The sequence below is a fragment of the Macaca fascicularis genome, chromosome 10 (genome assembly GCF_037993035.2).
Source record: "Macaca fascicularis isolate 582-1 chromosome 10, T2T-MFA8v1.1".
Taxonomy (NCBI): domain Eukaryota; kingdom Metazoa; phylum Chordata; class Mammalia; order Primates; family Cercopithecidae; genus Macaca; species Macaca fascicularis.
The window spans coordinates 103,170,408-103,197,023 of record NC_088384.1 but is presented as its reverse complement, the minus strand read 5'-3'; the positions used below and the strand labels follow the sequence as shown (position 1 = coordinate 103,197,023).

Below are 26,616 nucleotides of genomic sequence, written 5' to 3'. Positions count from 1 at the left end.
TTTTACATTAAAAAAAAAAAATCAGTGTATTGTCTAAAGTTCCTCTTGTACTACAAAGTCAGAGGTGAGCAGACTGTGTGTCCTACAAAGCCTAAAACATTTACTATCCAGGCCCTGACACATATCCATCCTGTTCCATTCAGGTTATGATTGATTAATATTGGGAGGACATGAAGAGAATGTTTGCCTATGTGTGATGGGGTCAAGGGTGAGAAAAGAGAGCTCAATTCTTGTATTTTGGGAAGCAAGAGATCATACCTAAAACTGAAAGAACATACTTCTTTTATGGGCTACCAGAAGGAGCACATATGCATGTTACTTAGAAACTGGACCATGCAACTTGCTTTGGCCAGTGATATGTGGGCAAAAGTTATGTTTCACTTTTGGTCAGAAGTTTTTAGAAGTTTTAGGAGCCAGTACACACTTCCCCATGCACTCTCTTTTCTCACTTCACAAGGCTGTAAATACTCTGGATATTTATTCTGTTAGCCTGGAAGGCAGCTATGTTCACCAACGCCCACACATATTCTGTTGGCCTCGGTTCCAGAATAAAGATGATGTGGATCAGAGATGCAGTTGACCACAATGGACATGTATCATAAATGCGAAGTAGATGAGATTTTGGGGATGTTTGTTACTGCAGCCTACCCTTGCTTATCCTAACTGATACACATGGAAAATATGTAGCACAATGGTTTCCAACCCTGGATGCATATTGTAATGCTCTGAGAAGCCTTTAAAAATCCTGATGCCTAGGCTGCTCTCCAGACCAATAAAATCAGAATTGCTGAGAGCAGGGTCTAGGCACCAAGAAATTTAAAGCTCCCCAGGTGATTTCAATATGCAGTCAAGGTTAAGAACCACTAGTCTAGAAGGATATAAAACACACTGTTAATAATATTCCTGGCTAATATCTATGAAGTGCTTTCTCTGTGCCAATTTATAAGTATTAACTCATTTAATCCCCACAAAACTCTGTAAGGTGAACACTATTATTTTTCCATTGCTATGGTTTGGATGTGGTTTGTCCCTGCCACAACTCGTGTTGAAATTTGATCTCCAAGGTGGCAGTGTCGGGAGGTAAGGCCTAGTAGGAGGTGTTTGGGTCATGAATAGATTAATGCCTTCCCATGAGAGTCAGTGAATTCTCACTCTCTCAGGAATGGATTAGTTTCCAAGAGTGCGAGTTGTTAAAAGAGTTGACTTCCTCTCTCCCCATGTGATCTCTGCACATGTTGACTCCCCTTCCACTTTGCACCATGAGTGGAAGCAGCTTGAGACCCTCACCAGGTACAGCTGCCCAATCTTTAACTTGCCAACCCCCAGAATCGTAAGTCAAATAAACCCCTTTTCTTTATAAATTATGCAACCTCAGGTATTCTATTATAGCAACACTAAATGGACGAAAACACCCATTTTATAGATGAGAAAACGGAGGCACACAAAGGTTAGGCAACTTGTTCAAGGCCATACAAGCTAACAAATGCTGAGATTGGAACGTAGGTAATCTGGTTCTGAAACAACACTGTTTCTGAGGACTCAAAGGGGCTGAGTTGGGAGAGGGGAGACAGGGGCCTTGTCCCCTCGCTCCATACAGTCCTTTTCCTGTTTAAAATTTTCACTGGAGGCTGTATTATTTCTATTATAAAAATAAATAATTAAGGACATAAACCCTTCTTGACCCTTGAAAAAAAGAAAGAAAAAAATGCAGCTGGTGATCTCAGCTTCACACACACAACTGTGAAGAATCAGGCCCAGGAACACAGCCATTAGGCAAAACACTTCATCAAGGCCCCGAGAGCCAAAGCTTAGCACTCTTGGTCCTGGCTGGAACTCGACGGGGCAGGGTACTCAGTGAAAAATGAAGAGAAAATGAGGAAAACAAACTTTTCAGGGCCTAGGAGGGAATCAGTGTGTGACCTGGGAAAAGGTTTTGCATTACTCATATCCAAAGCATTTCACCTCTGCACAATCACACACTCCTCTTTGACAGAGCAATTCGTGCACCTAATCACTGATTACCAACCCTCCATGTACTGGACAAGAAGCAAGAAGGAGCTGCCACCCAGACTTGTTTGCTGAAAGGATTTATTCTGAAAGATGTCACCTCCCAGGCCAGCACACAGAGAAGGAAAAGTAATTATTGTATACCAAATGACTTTTCTGTGAAAAGTATTTATATAGTTGTAAGAAGGCAAATACCGCATATTAATAAAGCTCAAGGTATGACTGATTGATACTGGGAAGACATGAAGAGAAAGTTTGCATGTGTGTGATGGAGTCAAGGGTGAGAAAAGAGAGCTCAATTAGTATATTTTGGGAAGCCAGAGATCATGCCTACAATGGGGGAAAAAAAAGAATCAAGAAGTAGCACCTAAGGATGTTACTTAGAAATTTGGGGGTGAGGCTGGGTGCAGTGGCTCACGCCTGTAATCCAGCACTTTGGGAGGCCAAGGCGGGTAGATCACTTGAGGTCAGGAGTTCGAGACCAGCCTGACCAACATGGAGAAACCCTGTCTCCACTAAAAGTACAAAAATCTGCCAGGTGTGGTGGTGCATGCTTGTAATCCCAGCTATTCGGGAGGCTGAGGCAGGAGAATCGCTTGAACCCAGGAGGTGGAGGTTGCGGTGAGCCGAGATTGCGCTATTGCACTGCAGCCTGGGTAACAAGAGCGAAACTCCGTATCAGAAAAAATAACAATAATAATTTGGAGGTTACATTTTTTTTTTTTTTTTTTTTGAGACGGAGTCTGCTCTGTCGCCCAGGCTGGAGTGCAGTGGCCGGATCTCAGCTCACTGCAAGCTCCACCTCCCGGGTTTACGCCATTCTCCTGCCTCAGCCTCCCGAGTAGCTGGGACTACAGGCGCCCGCCACCTCGCCCGGCTAGTTTTTTGTATTTTTTTTTAGTAGAGACAGGGTTTCACCGTGTTAGCCAGGATGGTCTCGATCTCCTGACCTCGTGATCCGCCCGTCTCGGCCTCCCAAAGTGCTGGGATTACAGGCTTGAGCCACCGCGCCCGGCCAAGGAGGTTACATTTTTAAAGGCAGCAGCAAGAGTTGAAAGTTGTTGCCCCTGGGCAGGAAAAAAGGGTGGTGGGCAGTCACTGAGGACTGCTGTTTTCCACATATATTCCTTTGTAGAACTATGAATATTAAACTATAGGCATATATTTCTTGGATTAGGTAACATACTCAGTAAATTCACTTTTCATTATCTATCCTACAGAAAATCTCATACACATGAGCAAGGGGACATATCAAAGATGTTCATTACAGAATTGTTAGTAAATAGCAAAAGACTGGGAATAACTTAGCTATCACTTCAAAGGAGACTTGAAAAATGAAATGTGGTCTATTCATACAATGGGAAATGAAATTTCAATGGAAGGAAATGAACCAGATCTCCATGTATTAACAGGGACACATCAAAAAATATATTGGAGTGAAAAAAGTTTTCTGATTGCAGTATGTACTATGTACTGTATGTTATCACCATTTATTAGAGACACATAAAATGTTACTATATTTTCCATGTGCGCTTATATATTTATACATATCTGAAAGGCTATACACAAAAAGAAAGGCAGTTACTTCTAGAAGGCAGAGAGGAGACAACAGGAATTAAAAGTGATGGTCAAAGTGAACTTTAGTGTTCTCTAGAATATTCTAGATTTTTGATTTTTTTTTTTTTTTTTTTGAGACAGGGTCTCACTTTGTCATCCAGGGTAGAGTGGCACAATCTTGGCTCAATGCAGCCTCGACCTCTCAGGTTCAAGTGATCCTCCTGCCTCAGCCCCCAAGTAATTGGGACTATAGGTGTGCGCCACCATGCCTGGCTAATTTTTTGTATGTTTTTGTAGAGACAGGGGTTTCACCATGTTGCCCAGGCTTGTCTCGAACTCCTGAGCTCAAGCAATCCACCCACCTTGGCCTCCCAAAGTGCTACAATTATAGGCATGAGCCACCATGCCCAGCCTTCTAGAATTTTTTAAAAGAGAAGGGATTCAAATATTTATTATATAATTAAACATCTTTCTAAAAATTGAAGACACCCAAATGTTTATATGACAAGCCTTTAGAATACCCACCTACTCTTGGAGCATTCTTATTATTTCAGATTTTCCTAAGATTGTTTTAAGCTATGTAGGTGGTACCTCTTTTCAAAAAACACGATAAAAACTAGTTGCACAGAGGCAAAAAAGTCTGGAATAGCCTCAGAAAAGCATGGCTAACTCAGAAGTTAAGTAACACAGTGTTGCCCTGGGTCAGAACACTTTATCCAAGTAGGAAATGTTTTTCCAGGGTTGCAGAGACCAAGAAACTAAAAAAAAAAAAATTTGGTGCGGACTCAGTATTAATTTATGTGAAATACATCTGGAGTGAGGACAAGACAGAAGCCATCAGTTTCATCCTGGACTGTCTTGCTGAATGCAGCCCTACTATACACCGTCAGTATTCCATTCTGGGGTCTTGACTTTAGTCATAGAGGACAGATTGGAGGGAACCCTCCGTCTGACCCAGAACTTCTTGCAGTCAAATAAAGCCTAACATATGACAGCTTTCACACCATGCTCTTTCGGGCCACTGACCCCTTCAAGTCCAGCCTGATGCCGCTACCACCTAACACTGGAGTGAGGATTAAATCAGATAGCATGTGTGGAAGCACCTTGCCCAGGGCCTGGGCTGCAGCAGGCACTCCACAAGCATCGGTTGTTGTCAAAATCCCCAAGTCCCCTTCCTTGAGCCTTTAAGCAAAGAATCAGTTTCTGCAAACCCAGCAGGAACATCCCAAATCAGTTGATACAAAAGCTTTTAACATGCCACTCATGTGAAACCCATTTTCTGAAGCATGACATATTCTTTGGATTAAAAAACAAAACAAAACAGTGGTTAATTTCCTAAACAAGCAACAGCATAAGTGGATTACTTTAAAAAAAAAATCAATTTAAAACAGAATGAACGGAGAATTGGTAGTTTTTCCAAAACAGGCTTCAGTGTGTAACTCATCCCGGGAAGGACCACGCTGGGGACTAAGGATGGAATGTCATCTTTGTTTGACTAGAGAATTTGTGGGTGGTTCTCTTGCAGTGAAGGTACAGATCAGACAAAGACGCTGTAGATTTTCTTAGTGTGCCCTAATGCTCTACAGATTTCTCCGGATTCAGTTTTTATGAGGGTGTGGTGGGTTCTGCACACTTGTTTGGGAGGCTGGTGAGGAAGCTTCAAGTTGGAACTGCCCTTTAGGAGACAGGCTACGGACCTGGATGGCAGCTCAGTAACATAATTGTTATGCATTCTTGATGAAGTTCTTTTTTTTGAGACAGGGTCTCCCCTGTCACCCAGGCTGGAGTGTGATCATAGCTCACTGCAGCCTTGAACCCCTGGACTCAAACAGTCCTCCTGCCTCAGCTTCCCAAGTAGCTAGGACTAGAGACGTGTGCTAGCACACCTGGCTTCTATTTTATTTTGTGTAGAGACAGGGTCTTGCTATGTGGCCCAGGGTCATCTCAAACTCCTTGGTTCAAGTGATCCTCTTGCCTCGGCCTCCCAAAGTGCTGCAATTACAGGCAAAGTTCTCTTATTTAGAGGAGGATGGTGGGACCATGTAGGCGGCCCAAAGATCTGCCTTGTGGGTCACTATTTTGGGATGTAAGGTTGTATTTCTTGGATGAAAGGGAGAGGATAAGAATATAAAAAAAATCTTTCTTAAAATAAAATTAATCTGATGTAAAGCAAACATGTATGAGGAGAATGGCATGCTAGTTCTCGGAAGTTTCAAAATGTGAATGCCGAAGTTATTCATAGTTAATTAAGACTAAACAGTTGTTTTCTATCAAGTGTCTCCACCATCCTCAAATTTATCAGCTCTCCAATTCATGCCATATCGGAAGTCTACTTCCCAGTCTGCATAGATTAGGAGGCGACTGTTCTGATTTCAAAATAACAAATACAAATTTTTACCAAAAAATTGTTTTAATGAATCAGAACTCTATCCATTAAAGATTTTTTTTTTCCTGGATTTTCCGTTTTCTCTTTCTTTCTTTCTTTTCTTTCCTTCCTTTCTCTCTCTCTTTTTTTTTTTACAGGGTCGACCTATGCCACCCAGGCTGGAGGTGCAGTGGCGTGACCACAGCTCACTGCAGCCTTGACCTTCTTGATCCTCACACCTCAGCCTCCTGAGTAGCTAGGATTGTAGGCTTGCACCGCCACACCTAGCTAATTAATTAATTATTTAACTAATTACTTATTACTGGGTCTCCTTATGTTGCCCAGGTTGGTATTGAACTCTTGGCCTCAAGTGATCCTCCTGCTTCAGCCTCCCAAAGTGCTGAGATTACAGATGTGGCAAGTTTTCTATTTTAAGCATGCAGCACTTTTGTAATAGATGACTCTAAAATGTGTTCAATTCAAAGACGTGAGATTTACACACTAATTAGCTGCACAACCCTTTGAACAAAAGGAAGGCATGCCGATTTCATCCTGAAACTGGTTTATGTGACTGTGGGATTTTGAGTTCCTTCATAATTCAAACATGAGTTCTTTCATAACCTAACTCTGGCTGAATAATAATAATAATAATGTTGATAATGATAATGGCCAATCTCTAGTGAGTGCTTTGTTGGACAGGTGAAGAAGGTGGGCTCTAAGCCAGATTACCTGTGATTAAGGCCAGTTCCACTTCTTACAAGTTACTTAACTTCAGTGTGTCTCAGTTTCTTATCTGTAAAATGGGCTTACGTACCTGATAGGATTGTTGTAAAGATTAAATACGTTTTTATAAAAGTGAGGTTATAATCCCTTTAGTGAAAGTTTAATGACCAGCACTAAAAAAAAGACTGGAAGAAATGTGATAGAATCCAGGGGTCAGCAAACTATGGCCTGTTGTCTGTTTTTGTAAATAAAGTTTTGTTGGAACCCAGCAGTGCCCATTTGTTCACTTAGTGTTCATTTATGGCTGTTTTCATGGTACAGTGGCATAGTTGAGTAGTCACCACCGAACCTAGCTGAAACCCTAAAATACTTATTATCCCTTTACAGGAAAAGTGTGTTAATCCCTAGAATAGACAACAAAATATCAGAATCTATCATACACAGCAATGGTGAACACCTATTTCAGTTGGGGTATGTGTGTATGTTTGTGGCGTGTGTGTGTATGTGATGGGTCATAGTGTAAAATGTATTTCTTACTGTGACCATGTAAAAAAAGTTAAAAACACTAAGTTAATGACTGTTTAAGAGCTTAGAACCATGCCTGGAACATAGCAAGGTGTGAATAAGTGTTAGTTTAATAACAGCTACTGTTTATATTGCTATTACTGTTACTATTATTACTGTGTAGCTTGTTCAATGTCACTTAGCTTATAAGAGTCAGTGTTGGCACTGAACTCAGGTCTAATCTGACTCCAGACTCCACAATCCTCTGGTTATGCCATCATGCCTGTCACGGCTCTTTTGCTCCGAGGAAACGTCTGCCTTCCATGGATCAGCTGCATGACTGGGCAGAAGGGATGTGCTGTCCCCTCTGTGGAATCTCCAAGTGCATCAGACATCTACGTTATCTGGTGGTCTTTACTTGGGACGAGCCATTTGGTTGATTTCATTTGGGTTTCTGCTATGAAGATTTAGAGGCTGGCTGTGCAGGAAAGGGTTAACTCAGCAGGCCTGGGTTGCTCAAACCCTGCACATTCCTTAAGAAATGTCTGTCTTCAGGTCTGGCCTTTGGCCAGTTCCTGGTGCATGAGCTCCTAGCCCTTGGGCCACGCCAAGCACTTCCAGTTGATCAGATAGTTTAGGTTAAGAATGTGGTTTATGGTGAATGCCTGTGTTTGCTCTGGGGGGCTGGTGTCTGAGTGGCTGAGGTCAGTTACTCAGGTGCTGCATACCTATGTCACTGACCCCCAATCAAGGCTTAAGTGGACATCAAGGCTTAAGTGGACTTCCCCAGTTGGACATCACTTGGCATGTGTTGGCACACATGTTGCTGGGAGAATTAGGTGGAGTGTCCGTGCTCCCCTGGGAGAGGACTCCTGGGAGAGGTCTCCTGGAAGATCGTGCCTGATCTCTCCTGGATTTCACCCCATGTGCCTTTTCCCTATGCTGATTTTAATCTGTGTCCTTTTACTGTAATAAACTGTAACTGAAAGCCTAACAGCTTCTCTGAGCCTTATGAGTTCTAGTCAATCATCGAGGCCGAAGGTGGTCCTGGGGATTCGCAACACAGTGTCTTTATTAGACACCTTTAAAAAACAGCCGGTTAGCAAAGGAGGCAGCATGATATGTGGAGATAGCCAATCTCTCTGAGAATAGGCGTTCATATCTGTAAATTAGCAGTTAATAACTTTTAGTAAAAATAACACCTATCATGGGTCTTTCAGGGTGATCTCATAACCTATCCCTGGCCAGAATCATAGTGATTGATTCAAGGATGATTATGAGCCAATGGACACTGGCCTGAGGACTTTAGCTATGACTCCTGGGAGAGGCACCTTTTTTCCCCTGGGGTGGCTGAGCTGCTAGAACTAGGCTCAAGGATGCCGGCAGCCATCTCTGTCACCCTACAGGCAGAGCCTTCTTGACAATGCACACAGATCCATATGAAAATATTTAGGGACCCAGATCCCACCCTGCGTAGGTCTACTTTTGGACATCTTGGTGACATGAACAAAGAAATTTTCCTTTTTGGCCTAAGCTGATGTGCCTTGAATTTCTGTTGCTTATAATCAAAAGATTCTTAACTCGGCATGCAATCTGCCAATTCCAAGCAAAAATGGGTGTTTCTAGTGTAGACAAGGCCCGCTGAACAAGCCCAAGTGTTTCTTTACATCTTAGCAACGGTCGAACTTTGCCAGGAAGCACTTTGGAAAGACTGTCTTCTCTTCTGATGGCACCTCTTGCGACGCCCACCCCAAGGTGACTGAAGCCAAGTCCATGGAAGCGCCTGGGTGATTATCTGGTCTGAAAAGAGTAATCTCTCCCTTATACAAGCATTGCCTAATGGGACAAGGGACTCACCCAAATGGCCACCACAAATTGCCTCCATCATTCACAAGGTATCCATGAATGTGGCCATGGACAAGAATCTCCCTGAAGCAAAGTGGCTGAGAGCATCACCCATGGAGCTGGCAGGACCCAGGTTCAAATCCTGGGGCTGTCATTCCCCACGTACATCACCTTGAAGGAGATGTTCACCCTCCCTGAGCCTCAGTTTCTTCAGCTGAACATAAGCAGTGAGTCCTTTCCAGGGCTCCTGAGGATTTGCGTGTGATGTGTCTTGCAAAACACCTGGTGCCTAGGTATTACTAACAAAAAGCAGCAGCATTCAGAATCTTCCAACAGAAGACCTCTCCCACTGAGAAATTCCCATGCGATAGTTTAACCTGTTATTTTCCAAACTAGGGCCATTCTTGGAACACCTTTGCAAGTTCTGCCAAGATACAGAGTAGCTGTGTTATTATTAACTTAATATTTTCATTTAATTTGGCTACTCCCTCCTTTTAAAAAACCTCACTGGGGGTGTGGTGGCTCACGCTCATAATCCCAGTGCTTTGGGAGGCTGAGGCAGGAGGATCACTTGAGCCCAGGAACTGAAGCCCAGCCTGGACAACATAGTAAGACTTCAACTCTACAAAAAATTAAAAAATTAGCTGAGTGTGGTGGTGTGTGCCTGTAGTCCTAGCAGGAGGATTGCTCGAGCCTGTGAGATTGAGGTGACAGTGAACTATGATTGCACTACTGCACTCCAGCCTGGGCAACAGAGTGAGACCCTGTCTCAAAGACAAAAACAGAAACAAAACCTAAGTGCATTTTAGTTTAGAAAGAAACTTGTTATTATGATCATAAATAGAAAACCTGGTGTAGTCACCATAAATGGAAAGTCACCATGAATATAAACACATGTAATATAGTTTCCTGTGGCTGCCATAACACATTAGCACAAACTTAGTGGCTTTAAACAATGTACATTTATTCTCTAATAATTCTAGAGATGGGAGGTGTCTGCAGGGCTGCATTCCTTTGAGGGTTTCAGAAGAGAAGACTGCTGCCTTGCTTGTTTTAGCTGCTAGAGGCTACCTGCATTCCTGGGCTCGTGGCCCCTTCCTCACGTCACTCCAACATCTTGCTTCTGGCCTCACAGCTCCTTCCGCCCACTTTGACCACCCTCCCTTTTATAAAAACCCTTGTGGATTACATCGGGGACACATAATCACAGCTGCAAAGTCCCTTTAGCCATAGAAGGTTAACAGCCACAGGTTCTGGGGACTAGGATGTGGACATCTTTGGGGTGGCATTTGCCCACCACAGTATGCAATTATAAAACTACCAAATGCAGTTATTTTGAGTATACCAACTCATGAATCGGTTTTAGGGCAGTGGTTCTCAGCAGGTGTGGCACCTCTGCCTAGACAGTGGTTTGGAAATTTGTGGGGGAAACATTTTGTTTGTTGTAATAGTTGGGAGGGATAGTGGTATTTGGGGGTGCCAAGGATATCAATGTCTTATAATGCACTGTAGGAAGTTGTACATAAAGAAAAATTGTCCCACAACCCATGTGACTTTTATATCTCCTGACGAACACTCATGTTGTGAAAAACTTGTTTCTAATTATCAGAGTCTAGAATCTAACTCCTTTATAGAAATAAACACAGAGTATTTTTGATTTTTTTTTTTTTCTTGAGATGGAATTTCACTCTTGTAGCCCAGGTTGGAGTGCAATGGCGCAATCCTGGCTCACTGCAACCTCTGCCTCCCAGGCTCAAGTGATTCTCCTGCCTCAGCCCCCCGAGTAGCTGGGATTACAGGCATCTGACACCACATCTGGCTAATTCTTGCATTTTTAGTAGAGATGGGGTTTCACCATGTTGGCCAGGCTGGTCTTGAACTCCTGACTTCAGGTGATCTGCCTACCTTGGCCTCCCAAAGTGTTGGGATTACAGGCGTGAGTTACTACGCCTGGGCTTTGCATGGTTTTGATAAACACTGAATATACTTGTTTGTATCCCATGGTCCATCCCATGTCTGTTCTTCCATTTTCCTTTACTTCTAGTAGAGAATGGCCCTAGATCTTTCTAGTTCTCTGAAATGCAACCTTTTAAATGAGAAGTGCGTGGAAGTATCGGATTCCTTTGTCATGTCTTCTATTGTGGTCATGACTGAACATTTACATACTGAAATACATGTTTTTAGAAAATAAACCTTCTTTTCTTTCTTTCCTTTCAATTACAGTTAGGATACTATGTTCATTTTTTTAAAGTAGTGAGTGGTAAGCTATATTATTTGGGGTTTCCATTTCGGGATCATAAAAGGGGCATTTTAAGAGATTTATTTTAAGGTTGAAATCTGCTATAGGAAAAACTGGCAGCTAAGGCAGTGACTCAGACCCCTATGCTAGCCATCCTCATTTGATCTGATCCATGGTGGGGGTTGGAGGGGGACACGCATGTGACTGGGGTTGGGGGGAGCAGTTGTGCTCCCTGTAACTTTCCCTGACCTGAGGGCTCTAGTACTTCACCTGGTCCTTATACCTCAATTGCCTGATTTCTTCCAGGTTTTTCAAGGAGAAAGCGATTAAGAGATAGTTCCCCAAAATAATAATTCTTACCAGAGTTTTGCTGTTGGATGGCCTACTGTGCACCTGCTCCTGCGCTCGGCACTTTATTTGCATGTTGTCATTTATTTTATTTCCAAGGCACCTTTAGTCCATCACCAAGAGCGGTGGGCGGTGAAGGAGGAAGGCAAGGAGCCCATCTGTGTGCTGGGCCACTATAAAGGCAGCTAGCCTCCCTTGTCCCCCATGTCTGTTGTCCACACAGCAGCCAGAGTGCTCTTTTTAAAATAACCATCAGAGCTGTGCTTTTCGTTTAAAACCCACTGCCTTCCCCTGGCCCTCTGAGTAAAGCCACCGTCTTTCAGAGGCCTCATGTGCTCTAGTATCCACCTACTCTTCCACTCTGCCTTGAACCTGCCAAACTTGCTCCTGCCTCAGGGCCTTTGCACATGCTGTTCCTCAGCCTGAAATCCCCTCTTCCCAGGCTCTTTCACGGCTGGATCCTTTGTAACTTTCAATGCCAGAAAGGTCTTCTCTGACCATTCCCTATGAAATAAACTAAGATGTTCCTCCCCACTCCCTCCACATCCCATTACTCTTGGAGTTTTAAACACCATTTATCATTGACTGAAATGCTCTTATTTATTTATTTATAATTTTTTGTGCTTCTCCTCCAAGTAGCAGACAAACTCCATGGGAGTTATTACTGTGTCCCTCATATCTAGATCACAGCTTGAATGGCAGACGCTTCGTTAATTTCTTTTTCTTTCTTTGAGACAAGAGTCTTGCTGTGTTACCCAGGCTGGAGTGCAGTGGCATGATCTTGGCTCATTGCAACCTCCGCCTCCTGGGTTCAAGTGATTCTCCTGCTTCAGCTTCCTGAGTAGCTGGTGAGAGGTGACAATGTGCTAGCAGCCCTCACTCTCAGTGCCTCCTCGGCCTCGATGTCCACTCTGGTGGCTCTCAAGGAGCCCTTCAGCCTGCCAGGGCACCATGGGAGCCCCTCTCTGGGCTGGCTGAGGCCGAAGCCTCCTCCCTCTGCTTGCGGGGAGGTGTGGAGGGAGAGACGAGGACGGGAACCAGGGCTGCGCAGGCGCTGGCAGGCCGGTGCGAGTTCCAGCAGGCCTGGGTGTGGGCGCAGGCTCGGCAGGCCCTGCACACGGAGCGGCTGGCTGGCGCCCCCAGCCCAGGGCAGTGAGGGGCTTAGCACCCCGGCCAGCAGCTATGGAGGTTGCGCTGGGTCCCTCAGCAGTGCTGGCCCGCTGGCGCCGCACTCAGATTCCCTCTGGGCCTTAGGTGCCTCCCCACAGGGCAGGGCTCCGGACCTGCAGCCCGCCATGTCTGAGCTCCTCCACCTGCAGTAGGCTCCCGCTGGGCCTGAGCCTCCCTGACAGGTGCTGCCCTCTGCTCGGTGGCTCCCGGTCCCATTGACAGCCCAAGGGCTGAGGAGTGCAGGCATGGCTCAGGACTGGCGGGCAGATCCGCCTGCAACCCTGGTGCAGGATCCACTGGGTGAAGCCAGCTGGGCTCCTGAACTGGATGGGGACTTGGAAAACTTTTATATCTAGCTAGAGGATCCTATGTGCACCAATCAGCACTGTGTATCTAGTTAACCTAGTGGAGACTTGGAGGGTAGCACTCTGTGACTCTGCCTCTAGCTCAAGGATTGTAAATGCACCAATCAGCACTCTGTGTCTAGCTCAGGTTTGTAAATACACCATTTGGTACTCTGTATCTAGCTAACTAGCACTCTGTGACTCTGTGTCCAGCTAAAGAATTGTAAACGCACCAATCAGCACTCTGTCAAAATAGACCAATCAGCTCTCTGTAAAGTGGACCAATCAGCTCTCTGTAAAATGGCCCAATCAGCAGGATGTGGGTGGGGCCAGATAAGGGAATAAATGCAGGCTGCCCGAGCCAGCAGTGGGAACCGCCCTTGGGTCCCCTTCCATGCTGTGGAAGCTTTGTTCTTTCGCTGTTTGCAATAAAACTTGCTAATGTTCACTTTTTGGGTCCACGCTGCCTTTATGAGCTATAACACTCACCACGAAGGTCTGCAGCTTCACTCCTGACAGCGAGACCACGAACCCATTAGAAGGAAGAAGCTCCAGACATATCTGAATGTCTGAAGGAACAAACTCCGGACACACCATCTTTTTTTTTTTTTTTTTTTTTTGAGATGGAGTCTCGCTCTGTCGCCCGGGCTGGAGTGCAGTGGCCGGATCTCAGCTCACTGCAAGCTCCGCCTCCCGGGTTTACGCCATTCTCCTGCCTCAGCCTCCCGAATAGCTGGGACTACAGGCGCCCGCCACCTCGCCCGGCTAGTTTTTTGTATTTTTTTTAGTAGAGACGGGGTTTCACCGTGTTAGCCAGGATGGTCTCTATCTTCTGACCTCGTGATCCGCCCGCCTCGGCCTCCCAGAGTGCTGGGATTACAGGCCGGACACACCATCTTTAAGAACTGTAACACACCGCGAGGTCCGTGGCTTCATTCTTGAAGTCAGTGAGACCAAGAACCCACCAATTCTGGACACACTGGGACTACGGGTACACACCACCATGTATTTTTTATGAAGACAGGGTTTCACCATGTTGGCCAGGGTTGTCTTAAACTCCTGACCTCAAGTGATTCATCCACCTCGGCCTCCCAAAATGCTGGGATTATGGGCGTGAGCCACCGTGCCTGGCCTTTTTGTTGTTGTTGTTAAGTGAATATATGAGTGTGTGTGAACTTTGTGTACATTATCCCAGTTCCTCCTCAAAATATCTTTTCCCTGTTTTACAGATAAATAAAAACTCAGAGTGATGAAGTGACCTGTCCAAGGTCACACTGCCAATAAGTAGCAGAGCTGGGATTCAAATCTAGGACTGTCTGAAACTCAAGAAACCGAAATCTTAACCATTTTACTCATAAATATATCTTCATGGGAACTAACAACATAAAGCTTAGCACAGATAACCATCATTTTTTTTTTTTGTAAATGCCTGATTTATAATTGTTGATGTTTACTTTAATAAAATAATGTGTTTAATGACAATTACACTTCCAAAGTCAGGAAAAATGGCAGGCAGCTGACACCTAAGAATCAGCCCTGATTCTTTTCTCAGGTCTCAGGCTGGCTTTCCTCTCTGATAACTGCAACTGGTGGTCTCCGGAGGGGACAAAAGGAGAGCCCACAGGGTGGGAAATCTTCTTCCCTTATTGCTGTGGAGTATGTGTGTCTTTAATTTCCTGGACTTGATATAAAGAAGCAAAGCTAACTGGAAAATCTTTCCTTGTCAGCTGCCATTCCCTGCCCGCCAAAGGCCAGGAATGGTTCCGCGGGAACCAGACACCTTGGCCGCAATTGGGAATTCGCTCATTTTAGCTGCCGCCGAAGGGCTCAGAACCATCTCTCTCTGCTGTCAGCCTTTCCCCTCACTCACTTGTAGCCCATGTCTTTTTAGGATGTCACCCTAGGAGTCAAAAAGAGGCGTGTTGTGAAAAGATTAACTTCAGGGCCTCTTTAGATCCATTAATCTTATCAAATGCAACATATCCAAAGATAATTTTCAGAAAACAGCAACACTCTCTGAATAATGTCTTGGTCTGTCAGCAGCGCCAGCTGTTTCGCTCTTGTCAAGGGTCTTGCAGATGGGATGCCATGGTCAGTCCTTCCAGATAGAAACATGAAGCCTATGGCCCTTGCTCCAAGATGCTTCAAGTCTGACATCTTAAGCATTGGACTCAACCCAGTCCCAGGATTACGCCCTCCCGGACTGTCTGCTTATCTTTCCAGCTTCAGACATAGCTCTTAGTGCTTGGGGGGGAGAGTCTTGGGAGCCCCAAAGAGGCATCAGAGATCTCTGAACACAGCCCTCAGCCCAAGGGAGGCTCAGAGGATGAAATTAGCTAATCTGCTTTGTGCTCTTCACACACTTTTTCTTTTATTTTTTGTTATCTTGGCTCACTGTAACCTCTGCTTCCCAGGTTCAAGTGATTCTCCTGCCTCAGCCTCCTAAGTAGCTGGGATTACAGGTGTGCATCACCACAGCTGGCTAATTTTGGTATTTTTAGTAGAGACAGGATTTCACCATGTTGGCCAGGCTGATCTCGAACTCCTGACCTCAGGTGATCCTCCCACCTTGGCCTCCCAAAGTGCCGGGATTACAAGCATGAGCCACCGATCTTGGCCACATAAGCATTTTCTTAAGGAAACTTGCATAACGAGTAGCGGTAGATGTTTGGGAATTTGGGAACTGTCTTCAAATATTCTTGTACTAACAATTTCGTCCACAACTAACTGTTCAGTTAAGAACAGTTAGTGGCACTTTAGATGTGTTTCTGAAGAATTTCTGGTGGCCTGGTTAACAAATTCACTAAGTTAATTAATTTTTTTTTTTTTAAATAACTAAGAGATTCAGCCTAATTTTGAGGGGGTGGGGTGGGGACTGATGGGTGCATTAACACTGCTTTTGTGTGTTTACAAAATGCCTCTAGAGTGAGCATTTGCGCATTCTACAAGAATGACAAATCTGAGTAATTCTGTAAGAATGAAACATTTGAGGATTCTACAAATCAGGGTTTTTCAGCTTTGGCACTGTTGGCATTTTGAGCCAGATAATTCCATGTTGTAGTTCCATCCTGTGGGCTGTAGGATGGTGAGCAGCATCTGTGGCCTCTACCCACTAAATTCAGTGGCACCCCCCACCCAGTTGTGACAATCAAAAATGTCTCCAGTTGTCACCAAATGTCCTCTGAGGGACAAGATTGCCCCTAGTTGAGAATCACTCCTCTAAATGATTTTTAAAATAATGAAAAACTTGGTCCTTAGTATTAGTAAATTAACTTTGGAATTACAGAGTGGGCAATGAAACTAGCTTTCTAACTTGTTTAATGAAACTAGTTTTCTAACTAAGAGATGAACTAAATGAAAAACCAAACCTAAGTCTCTCCCCGCCACCTGAGTGGGAGGTGCCACTTTCCTGTCTCAAGGGGCAGCTCTGCCCAGTAGTTAGGACTGACTCCTGCAGCCAGACAGCTGGCTGCAATCTGTGCTCTGCCCTTATTACTAGAAGGTACGTGACTTGGGACAGGCCACTTAACCTCACGAAAACTCACTGCATCTACCTCCCTGAGATAGGTTGGGGAGGCGATCGGCGGAAAGCACTTGGGATGCATGGGTGGCTTGCAGCAAACACTACTAGCAGGCTAGTCATCCTTGTTCACAGAATTGCTTCTCCGGGGCCTGGTTGGTCACACCTAGCATTTGCACTGGGCTGTCCCTTTCTCAGGTACCACGTGGAGGGAAGGTCAGGGGAGGTGTTTGGCCTTGCACTTTGCAATCCCAGGCCCTTTCCTTTCTTAACACTCAGACTGCCTTTGGGCTGGGCTTGTGTCTCCATGGGGACCTTGTCTGGGCTTGCAGACTGTCGCTGCAAAGGGCAGACCTGCCCGCTCTGGAGATGTCTCAAAAATACAGGCAGCTTGCTGCCTGCCTTTGCCTCACTTTTCTTCTGTGTCAATTACCCTGACGTCCCGGACTTCAGGACAAAGTGCTTCAGCACCTATCCTGGAATGGAGATCTCCTCCCCTCTCTCTTTTAAAGAAAAAAAAAACCACACAAACACACAAAACCCATCAAAACCATCACACTATCCAAGCCAACTGGGTCTTTAAGAAATCACCGCCAAGGAGCTGTTTACAAGCTGAACAAATAATTACTCTGCCACGAGGAAGAAAAGTATTAATTAGAGCTGTTCATTAAACCAGCTCCCTATTCTGTGGGGTTTATCTCTTGGAAGTGTCAGCCAGAGGTTAGGGACGGATTAACACACAACACCCAGCTTTGCCAGTTAAATCTCCTCCTTGCGGTTAGCTTTTAATAATAAAGTTGTCATTGAAAGAAAGAATTTAATGGTTTTAATTGGGTTTAATTACTTGGAAACTTTTGGAAGGCAGATCAGCTTGTTTAAAAAAAGTTTTTTTAGAGGAAGACAAGAAAATGATGCTCAGAAAGAAAAAATAAGTTGAATCACATGTTTAAACAGTAAAGTTTAAAAAAAAAAACGGCTTCTTTGACAATTTTGTAGGAGAACACCAAAAATAGAAAAGATAATGGGTCCATTTGTACTAACAAGAACTTAACCAAAAGACTGTAGGATAAATTCCGTCATTGCTGAATCACAAGAGTCAAACTCACGACAAATGATGAAATCATGGTCAAATTTAAGAGAACAAAGAAAGATGTTGAAACCGGTTCCTCTTTTGGGGTTTTGTGCAACTACTCAGCCTCTTAGATTTTTTTTTTTTTTTTTTTATCTTTGAAGAATGTTCTTTCAGCTGGACATGTCTAGCAGCTTTTAAAGTATTTTTCTAGGATATAAATTTAAAGGCAAAAATAACAAATAAATAGATATAATGAATTGTGGATATGGAGTAGAGTGACCAATTCTCCCGATTTGCCTGGGATTGAGGGGTTTCCTGGGTCTTGGGACTTCCAGTGCTACAAGTGGGAAAGTCGCAGCCAAACCTGGATGAGAAGATGACACTAACAGGAGTCACTGTCCAGGACCGAGGGGCATGTGGTGACATGGGAGATGGGTTTGTTTTTACAAGGTCATGTCAAGGACTTAGAACAGGGCTTGACGCCCAGCAAGTGCCTACTGCTTCCATCAGCACTGATAACACCCCTATCAACACCACGTGCTTTCTGCTTATTATTAGTAGTAGTCATACTTCAGTACACCTTCCTCAGAAAGAACATCTTACACAACCAGCAACATGCTTCTAAAGATGTAGCTCTTTAAAAGATACTATATGTATAGCACACCGTTGACATAAGTGATTCCATCTTAGAAAAAGACTCCATCTTACATTTCAAAAGTCCTCAAGTCAACAGAGTCCAGATGTCTGCCTAATCAATAGAGACAACACCCAATCAGATAAGGGTGTAACCCTTTATCACCAGTCCTCACCAGAGGACTCTAGGGTTATAAAATGAGCAGGACTTCACCACCTTGACATCTTAACGCATTCTGTCTTACTGTCACTTGTCATCAGCACCCAGAATCTGCAACTGGAGGCTCTGCCCAAATCAAGGACTCTTGGAAGATACTGGCAACTGCCCAGATCAGGACTCTCTCCTTGTACATGTCACTCTCCTTGGACTGGTTCATTAGCGCTCCCCTAACTGCCCTTTTTTTTTTTTTTTCTGAGATGGAATCTCGCTCTGTCACCCAGGCTGGGGTGTAGTGGTGCGATCTTGGCTCATTGCAACCTCTGCCTCTTGGGTTCAAGTGATTCTCCTGCCTCAGCCTCCCAAGTAGCTGGGATTACAGGCGTGTGCCACCATGCCTAATTTTTGTATTTTTAGTAGAGACGGGGTTTCACCATGTTGGCCAGGCTGGTCTTGAACTCTTGACCTCAAGTGATCTGCCTGCCTTGGCCTCCCAAAGTGCTGGGGTTACAGGCGTGAGCCACCGTGCCCAGCCCATTAGTCCCTTTTCATATCCCCCTTTCTCTTGATGCTGTTTGGCATGAAATTCTAAACTATAACATTTATATATCAATTAAGTATACTATTATGTATGGTTTGCAATACTGACTGACTTGTGGAGTGGTTTCAGCCTGTGTGCTCATGGCCCTGACTACCAAGTGAAAGGGTAATATTAAGGAGAACTGCCTCCTTGGGAACTCCAGACAGGTCATTTTCTTGTCTTCCTCTAGCTAGTGGCTTTCATAATTGAAACAGCATCAATGGAAACCTGATCTTATGGAAAGACATAAACATGTGTGGACCTGGTTATATCTGACCTTGCCTCACTCGTGACAATATTTTAGTAATAATATATAGTTTCAAATAGCTAGAAGGAGGATATTAAACATTCCCAACACAAAGAAATGATAAATGTTGGCGATGGTGGATATGTTAATTACCCTGATCTGATCATTACACTTTATATGCATTGAAACATCACCACGTACCCCATGGATGTGTACAATTATTATTTGTCAATTAAAAGAATAAAAAAGACAGTGTCATTTGCTTGTCTACAAAAACTCTTTGCTGCATAGGAGGTACAGTTCCAAATACTTGACATGTATTAACTCATGTGATCCTCTCCCAGTGACCCTATAAGGTAAGTATTATTGTTATTACACCCATGCTACAGAGACGAAAACTGAGGCACAGGAGGGCAAAGTGACTTGTCTGAGGTCACGTGGCTAGGAAGTAACGCTGTCTTTGGATTTGAGCAGTCTGGCTCTTGAGACCAGGGGTGGTGAACTTTTTCTATAAAGGTTTGGAAAGCATGTATTTTAGGCTCTGTGGCCCATATGGTTTCCATCGTAACTATTCAACTCTGCTGCGGTAGCGCAAAAGCAGTCATAGACAAGATGTAAATGAATGGGTGTGACTGTGTTACAATAAAACTTTATTTAAAAAAACAAGCTGGGGGAGTGGGGAGGGAGCAGATTTGGCCCATAGGATGGATGTAGTTTGCTGACCTCTGCTCTTGACCACTTTACAATGCTGTCTCCTTGGTCTCAGACATTGCAAATCCCTTGCTTCAAAGAGCTTACATTCTAATGGCAGAGAAGGGCCATAAAAAACTAAGAAACATGCCTGTAATCCCAGCACTTTGGAAGGCCAAGGCAGGTGGATCATGAGGTCAGGAGATCGACACCATCCTGGCTAACACAGTGAAATCCCGTCTCTACTAAAAAATACCAAAAAAAAAAAAAAAAAAAAAAAAAATTTGCCGGGCGTGGTGGCGGGCGCCTGTAGTTCCAGCTACTTGGGAGGCTGAGGCAGGAGAATGGCGTGAACTGGGGAGGTGGAGCTTGCAGTGAGCTGAGATCTGGCCACTGCACTCCAGCCTGGGTGACAGAGCAAGACTCCATCTCAAAAAAACAAAAACAAAAACAAAAAACAAACAAAGAAAAACAACTCCCCCCCCAAAAAAACACCCTAAGAAACATTTCATTTCAGAGGGTGACAAATGTTATGAAGAAAATACAACATGATGACATTAATATTAGGGAGATGATAGGGAATCAGGGGACTGAGGCAAAATGAACACCTGAGCCATTTATAGGGGGTGGTTTCTGGGCAGCTGCAGCCAAGTGATGCCATTTGGGATTGTGGGTGCGGCATGCCAGATCTTCTGATTTTTCAAAAGAAACCAGAAAGCTGGATTTTTATGTGAAATATCCCGATTTTAAATGCTGGCAACAAATTTTACAAAGTAATAAAAAGGATATGTTTAAGGGCCAGGTGTGGCCTGCAGATGCCCTCAGTGTGATGTCTGGAGGAAGGAGCTGGGGCTGGAGGGCAAGTTTGAGTGCTGGCCAGGGAACTTGGGGCCTTGGTCGGCTCAGCTGGGTTTAGAATGGACTTTGGAGTTCTGGGTCTGATCCCTTCTCTGCCACTTCCCAGCGTGGCAGTCTTGGGCAGGGCTTGTGTCCTTCTGGGTTGAATGGGGATCACTATGGTTAGCTTATAGGTTCATGGTGAAGACCAAGGAGATGGCCCATATAAAGGATCTGACCCAGTGCTATGCATGGGGAGAGAGATTTATGTTATTTTTAATTGTAGAGACAGGATCTATGTTGTTCAGGGTGGTCTCAAACTCCTGGGCTCAAGTGATCCTCCTGTCTACTGTAGGTTTCTGATTATGGATTATATGTTACAAACTGAAAGTCATCATAAAAGTAGATACTTCAATTTTGTTTTTTACCTCTAAACACACAAATTTGACAATGAATGAAATGAATCAATTCCTTGAAAACCATAAACTATCCAAACTCACCCAAGATGAAATAACTACCCCTATTAAAACACTGAATTCTGGCGGGGCGCGGTGGCTCATGTGTGTAATCCCAGCACTTTGGGAGGCCAAGGTGGGTGGATCACTTGAGGTCAGGAGTTCGAGACAAGCCTGGTGAAACTCTGTCTCTACTAAAAATACAAAAATTAGCTGAGCACGGCAGCGGGTGCCTGTAGAGCCGGCTACTCGGGAGGCTGAGGCAGAAGAACAGCTGGAACCCAGTAGGCGGAGGTTGCAGTGAGCCGAAGTTGTGTCACTGCACTACAACTTGGGCGACAGAGAAAGACTCCGTCTCAAAGAAAACCCAAAAACAACAACAACAACAAAAACAAACTTGAATTCCTAATTAAAAACCTCCCAGAAAACAAAAAACAAAAAAGAACTACCGGCTAGATGGTTCCGGCTAGATGGTTCCAGTGTAGAACGCTATCAAATATTCCGGAAGAATTAGCACCAATTCTCCGCAGTCTCTTCAAGAAACTAATGAGGAGGAACACTTCCAACCCATTCGATGAGGCCAGTATTATCCAGACACCAAAACCAGATGATGACAGTATAAAATCCAGGCTCAGGAACCAACAAAAAGTCCTATCTGAATTTTCAAGTAAAAAATATTCATCTTTAGCTATCTCCAGGCTGTGTGCCTTCCTTCCAGAGCACCCTCAGTGCCCTTTGGGAAACAGACTCATTCTCAGGCTTGTCTTATGACGTCAGTAGGGCAAGAACTGCTGTTCCAGTTTTACAGACATGTAGACCGAGACCTTAGGAAAGAAGTGACTTGCTCCAGGTCTTGGATCTGGGAAGTGGTGGGGATGGGATTTGATCTGGGACCTTTAGACTCCACAGTGTCACATCACCGGACAGGATTCCAGTCAGAAATGTCACAACAGACACCACAGCAAGAAGCGACTTCCCCACCGCACTAGGCACACCGGCTATGGCAGCACACACCAAGACCAAGCCTGGGCTCAGCGGTCTGACAAAACGCAGCTACCCAAGGAGATGCTTTCTTTTCAAAAAAATTTAGGTAAAGTCCACGAAACTGAAAATAAACCCCATTTTTTTTTTTTTGAGATGGGGTCTCACTCTGTTGCCCAGGCTGGAGTGAAGTGGTGCGATCATAGCTCACCACAGCCTTGAAGTCCTGAGCTCAAGCGATCCTCCCACCTCAGCCTCCTGAGTAGCTGGGACCACAGGTACACACCACCATGCCTGGCTATATTTATTTAATTTAATTTAATTTAATTTAATTTAATTTTATTTTATTTTATTTTATTTATTTTTCTGAGGCGGAGTCTTGCTCTGTCACCCAGGCTGGAGTGCAATGGCACAGTCTCGGCTCACTGCAACCTCTGGCTCCTGGATTCAAACAATTCTTCTGCCTCCTGAGTAGCTCGGTCTACAGGTGTGTGCCACCATGCCCAGCTAATTTTTGTATTTTTAGTAGAGACGTGGTTTCACCATGTTGGCCAGGCTGGTCTCAACTCCTGACCTCAGGTGATCCGCCCGCCTCAGCCTCCTGAAGTGCTGGGATTACAGGAATGAGCCACCGTGCCCAGCTTATTTTACTGATTTTTTTTTGTAGAGATGGGCTCTCACTATGTTGCCCAGGCTGGTCTCGAACTCCTAAGCTCAAGCTACCCCCCTGCCTCAGCCTCCTGAAATGCTGGGATTACAGATGTGAAAACAAACTACTTTAAAGTGAACGCTTCACTGGAATCTAGGGTACAACGCTGGGCACCCAGCACCTCCACCTAGGTCCAAAACATTTTCATCACCCTAAAAGGAAACTCTACTCAAGAAGCACTTACTTCCCATTCCCTACTCCCCCCAGCCCCTGGGAACCAACAATCTTCATTCTGACTCTAAGGATTGACCTCTTCCGGGTATTTCATGTAAACAGTCGTACAAATATGACTTTCTGTATCTGGCTTCTTTCACTTGGCCTAAGTGTGTTGGAGCATGCATCAGTACCCCATTTCTTTTCATGGCTGAATCATATTCCACGAGTATGACTATCCCATGATTTATCCATTCATCCATTGATGGTCATTTCCACTGAGACTCTGAGACTGCGTATTTCTGCTTGAATTAGGCCCCACTGGGAGACATCCATTGGAGCTTTCCCCCGTCTGCCATCAGAGGGGCCTGAAAGATCACGAATTCACCGAGGAAGTGTGGGAAATAGGCATGGTGAGGGGACACCTCCTATTTCCCTGTCAAAGTCAACCCCAAATACAATGGTGTTGACACCTTCCTGACATTCAGCAGGTGACACCTCATCACCAGCAGTCTTTGGACGCTGGAAGAGCCCTATTGTTGGGAAATAAGCAGTGTAAAAAGTACAGGTGGGTAGTTGGAGGGCAGACAGCTTCTCAACCTGCTAGTTAAGTGTAAAGGAAAATTGTTCCCATTGTGTAGGTTCCCAGGGTACCTGGGATTTTTTTTTTCACCACTTATCACTGTGAGCAGCAACCCCTATATTTACAGAAGACAAAAGAGCTTCTTACTCCAACCCAACCGACAATTTGTTGTAGGTTTTGCACAGAGGATTTAAATTCCTCTCCTTTTTTTTTTTTTTCCTTTCAGATGCCCTTCAGCATTCATTGAGAGGTGGGGCAAGAAGGGGGGAAAGTTGGCGAAGGAAGTCTGGGGAAGCAGAGTCTGCGTTTGTTAAATTTGTGGGCGGAAAATTAGGCAGAGTCAGGAGTCTTAACTTGCTCAGAAACTCTCAACCCAAGTTGAGTGATTCTATAAGGAAATGGTCTCTCTCAAAGTGGCCGAGAGCACAGGGCTTCAAAGACGGTCTCTGCTAATGAGCACTTTTCTGACAACCCCAAACCATCTTTAAAATATATTTTATGTTGGAAATAATCCTTTAATGCTGTAAAATACATAAGCAGGGGCACTTGGCATGAAGGTCCCTGGCTTAGGGAAGCACCATTATAAGGGATTAAGACAACAAAAGGGTACCACCCCCCACCCAACACCCCTCACACAATGTCATTCACCTCCGCCACATCTCTCAAGGCTGTTCCAACTTCTTCCTCACCCACCCCTGCCAAAATGACAACTGCAGATGTTTGCTTCGCGCCCTCACTCCTTACAGGATGGGACAGAGGGACTAGTGAGGTCACTCTCCTTCTCCCAGCAGTGCTGCAAAGAAAATAATCACTGCTGGAGGGCCCAATCAAAATCATCCTTTCTTTATTAGCCACAAAGACTAAACACCTTTTACTCAACTGAGAAGAGAGGCGGGGGGGAAGAAAGATTTCAATCCAAGCTTTAACCCCCAGTGGGGGAAAGAAATCTCCGACTTCCTCAGAAAATCCTTTTCAAATTGTATTCATCTTGACTTAATCCACATCTACCGAGTGAATTAGGCAGTATTTATTTTGAGAATCTATTTTATAGAGTTCCAAGGACTCTGTTTTCCTTGGGCAGGGCTTCCTCTCCGTTTCAGAGCTACGGGCTGCTGCAAGGGTCTGGCCAGGCCTTTAAACTTCCAAGGTGCTCGCCTCACATGACCAAGAAAATGTAAATAAACACAGCTGAGCTCAGGAGAAATTGGAAGGTTTTCTCGTTAAAGAAATAAAATAAACAGATGTCCTTAAGCACTTTGGCTTGTGTTTGTCCAAGGATGGAAAGCTCTAGCTGTATGAACGGCAGAAATGAATTACAGCTACATTTCAAGGTAGAAGGGGGAAAAGGAAGAAAAGGAAAGAATCTGTGGTCCTCTGAATTAACTAATAGTCCTCGAGGGAGGGCACTTTTGATTTGAACCTTAGCAACTTCTACAAATAGTTTTTAACTGCTGGGTCATAAAACCGGGGCTTGTTTTTTTTTTTTAAATTTCTTCTCAGTTTGTAAAGCAGTAACAGACAGGCCAACCCGCCTATCGCCAACTGGATCTGATTGAATCCCGACGGTGCTGTGCTGGGTACTGGATTCCGGAATCCAAGCCGGAATCACGTAATAACACCCGCTGAGGAACGGGGGAGGACTGTGGTGGAACGGAGCGGGCAGAGGAGCTGGTCGAGGAGCTGTGGAGATGAGATCATGCTCTCTCGACCTGGCCTCTGGATCTGCAAGAAATGCCAACACCAGGTGAATGTGGGGCTTCCATCTTACCTCACAGACGAATGTGTGAAAGGATGGCCTAGGGGTGGAGTTAAATGCAGATGCTTGACTGCAGATGCTTGACTGGGTGTGGTGGCTCATGCTTGTAATCCCGGCACTTTGGAAGGCCCAGGCGGATGGATCTTTTGAGGCCAGGAGTTCGAGACCAGCCTGGCCATCGTGAAACCCCGTCTTTACTAAAAATACAAAAATTAACTGGACATGGTGGGCGTGTGCCTGTGGTCCCAGCTCCTGGGGAGGCTGAGACAGGAGAATGGCTTGAACCCAGGAGGCAGAGGTTGCAGTGAGCTGAGATAGCACTACTGCACCACTGCACTCCAGCCTGGGTGACAAAGCAAGACTCTGCCTCAAAAAAAGGAAAAAAGATGCAGATGCTTGTTCAGTGAGTCTACAACGGGGTCTGAGACTCTGCACTTCTGCCAGCTACCTGGTGATGCTGGTCCATGGACCGCCCTTCAGTAGCCAGGAGGCTTATGTTACAGCAGGGCTCTACCAGGAGGAGTTTCCATCCCTGCAGCAGCAATCATGGAGTCCCAGCATTTATACATCCTCAATGTCTTAGTTTGGGTCTCCCTGGATGCTGACCCTGAGCCAAAGGTTCACGTGCAGCTGGTTTTTCTGGGAGGTGATCTCAGGAAGGGCTGTTGACACAGTGGGAGCGTGAGAGTGGAGGGGAAGGAAGGGTAGGTCCATGAGCAGGTCACTCCCTGGGCCACTGGGGCTCTGTCCCTCTGGGACACTGCCCAACACACTGCAGAGGGTCACGGGTGCCTGCAGAGGGATGCCGGCACACCCAAAGGAGCAGAGTGCTACGGGAATAATGGGGAAGCGGAGATTGACAGAATCTGTTATAATGAGGTTTCAATTCTAGCTTTTTAAGAAGGATGGTGGGCCTGGTGCAGTGGCTCACACCTGTAATCCCAGCACTTTGGGAGGCTGAGGTGGGTGGATCACCTGAGGTCAGGAGTTTGAGAACAGCCTGGCCAACGTGGTGAAACCCAGTCTCTACTGAAAATGCAAAAATTAGCCGGGTGTATTGGCAGGTGCCTGTCATCCCAGCTACTCGGGAGGCTGAGGCAGGAGAATCACTTGAACCAGGGAGGTGGAGGTTGCAGTGAGC

The 26,616-nt window shown here is 45.0% G+C and overlaps 1 protein-coding gene across 3 annotated transcripts in view; it reads right to left on the bottom strand.

Annotated features, from left to right (window-relative positions):
• Positions 1-26,616, bottom strand: part of EYA2 (EYA transcriptional coactivator and phosphatase 2) — a 299,242-nt gene that overhangs the window by 46,969 nt on the left and 225,657 nt on the right. The window lies entirely within an intron of this gene.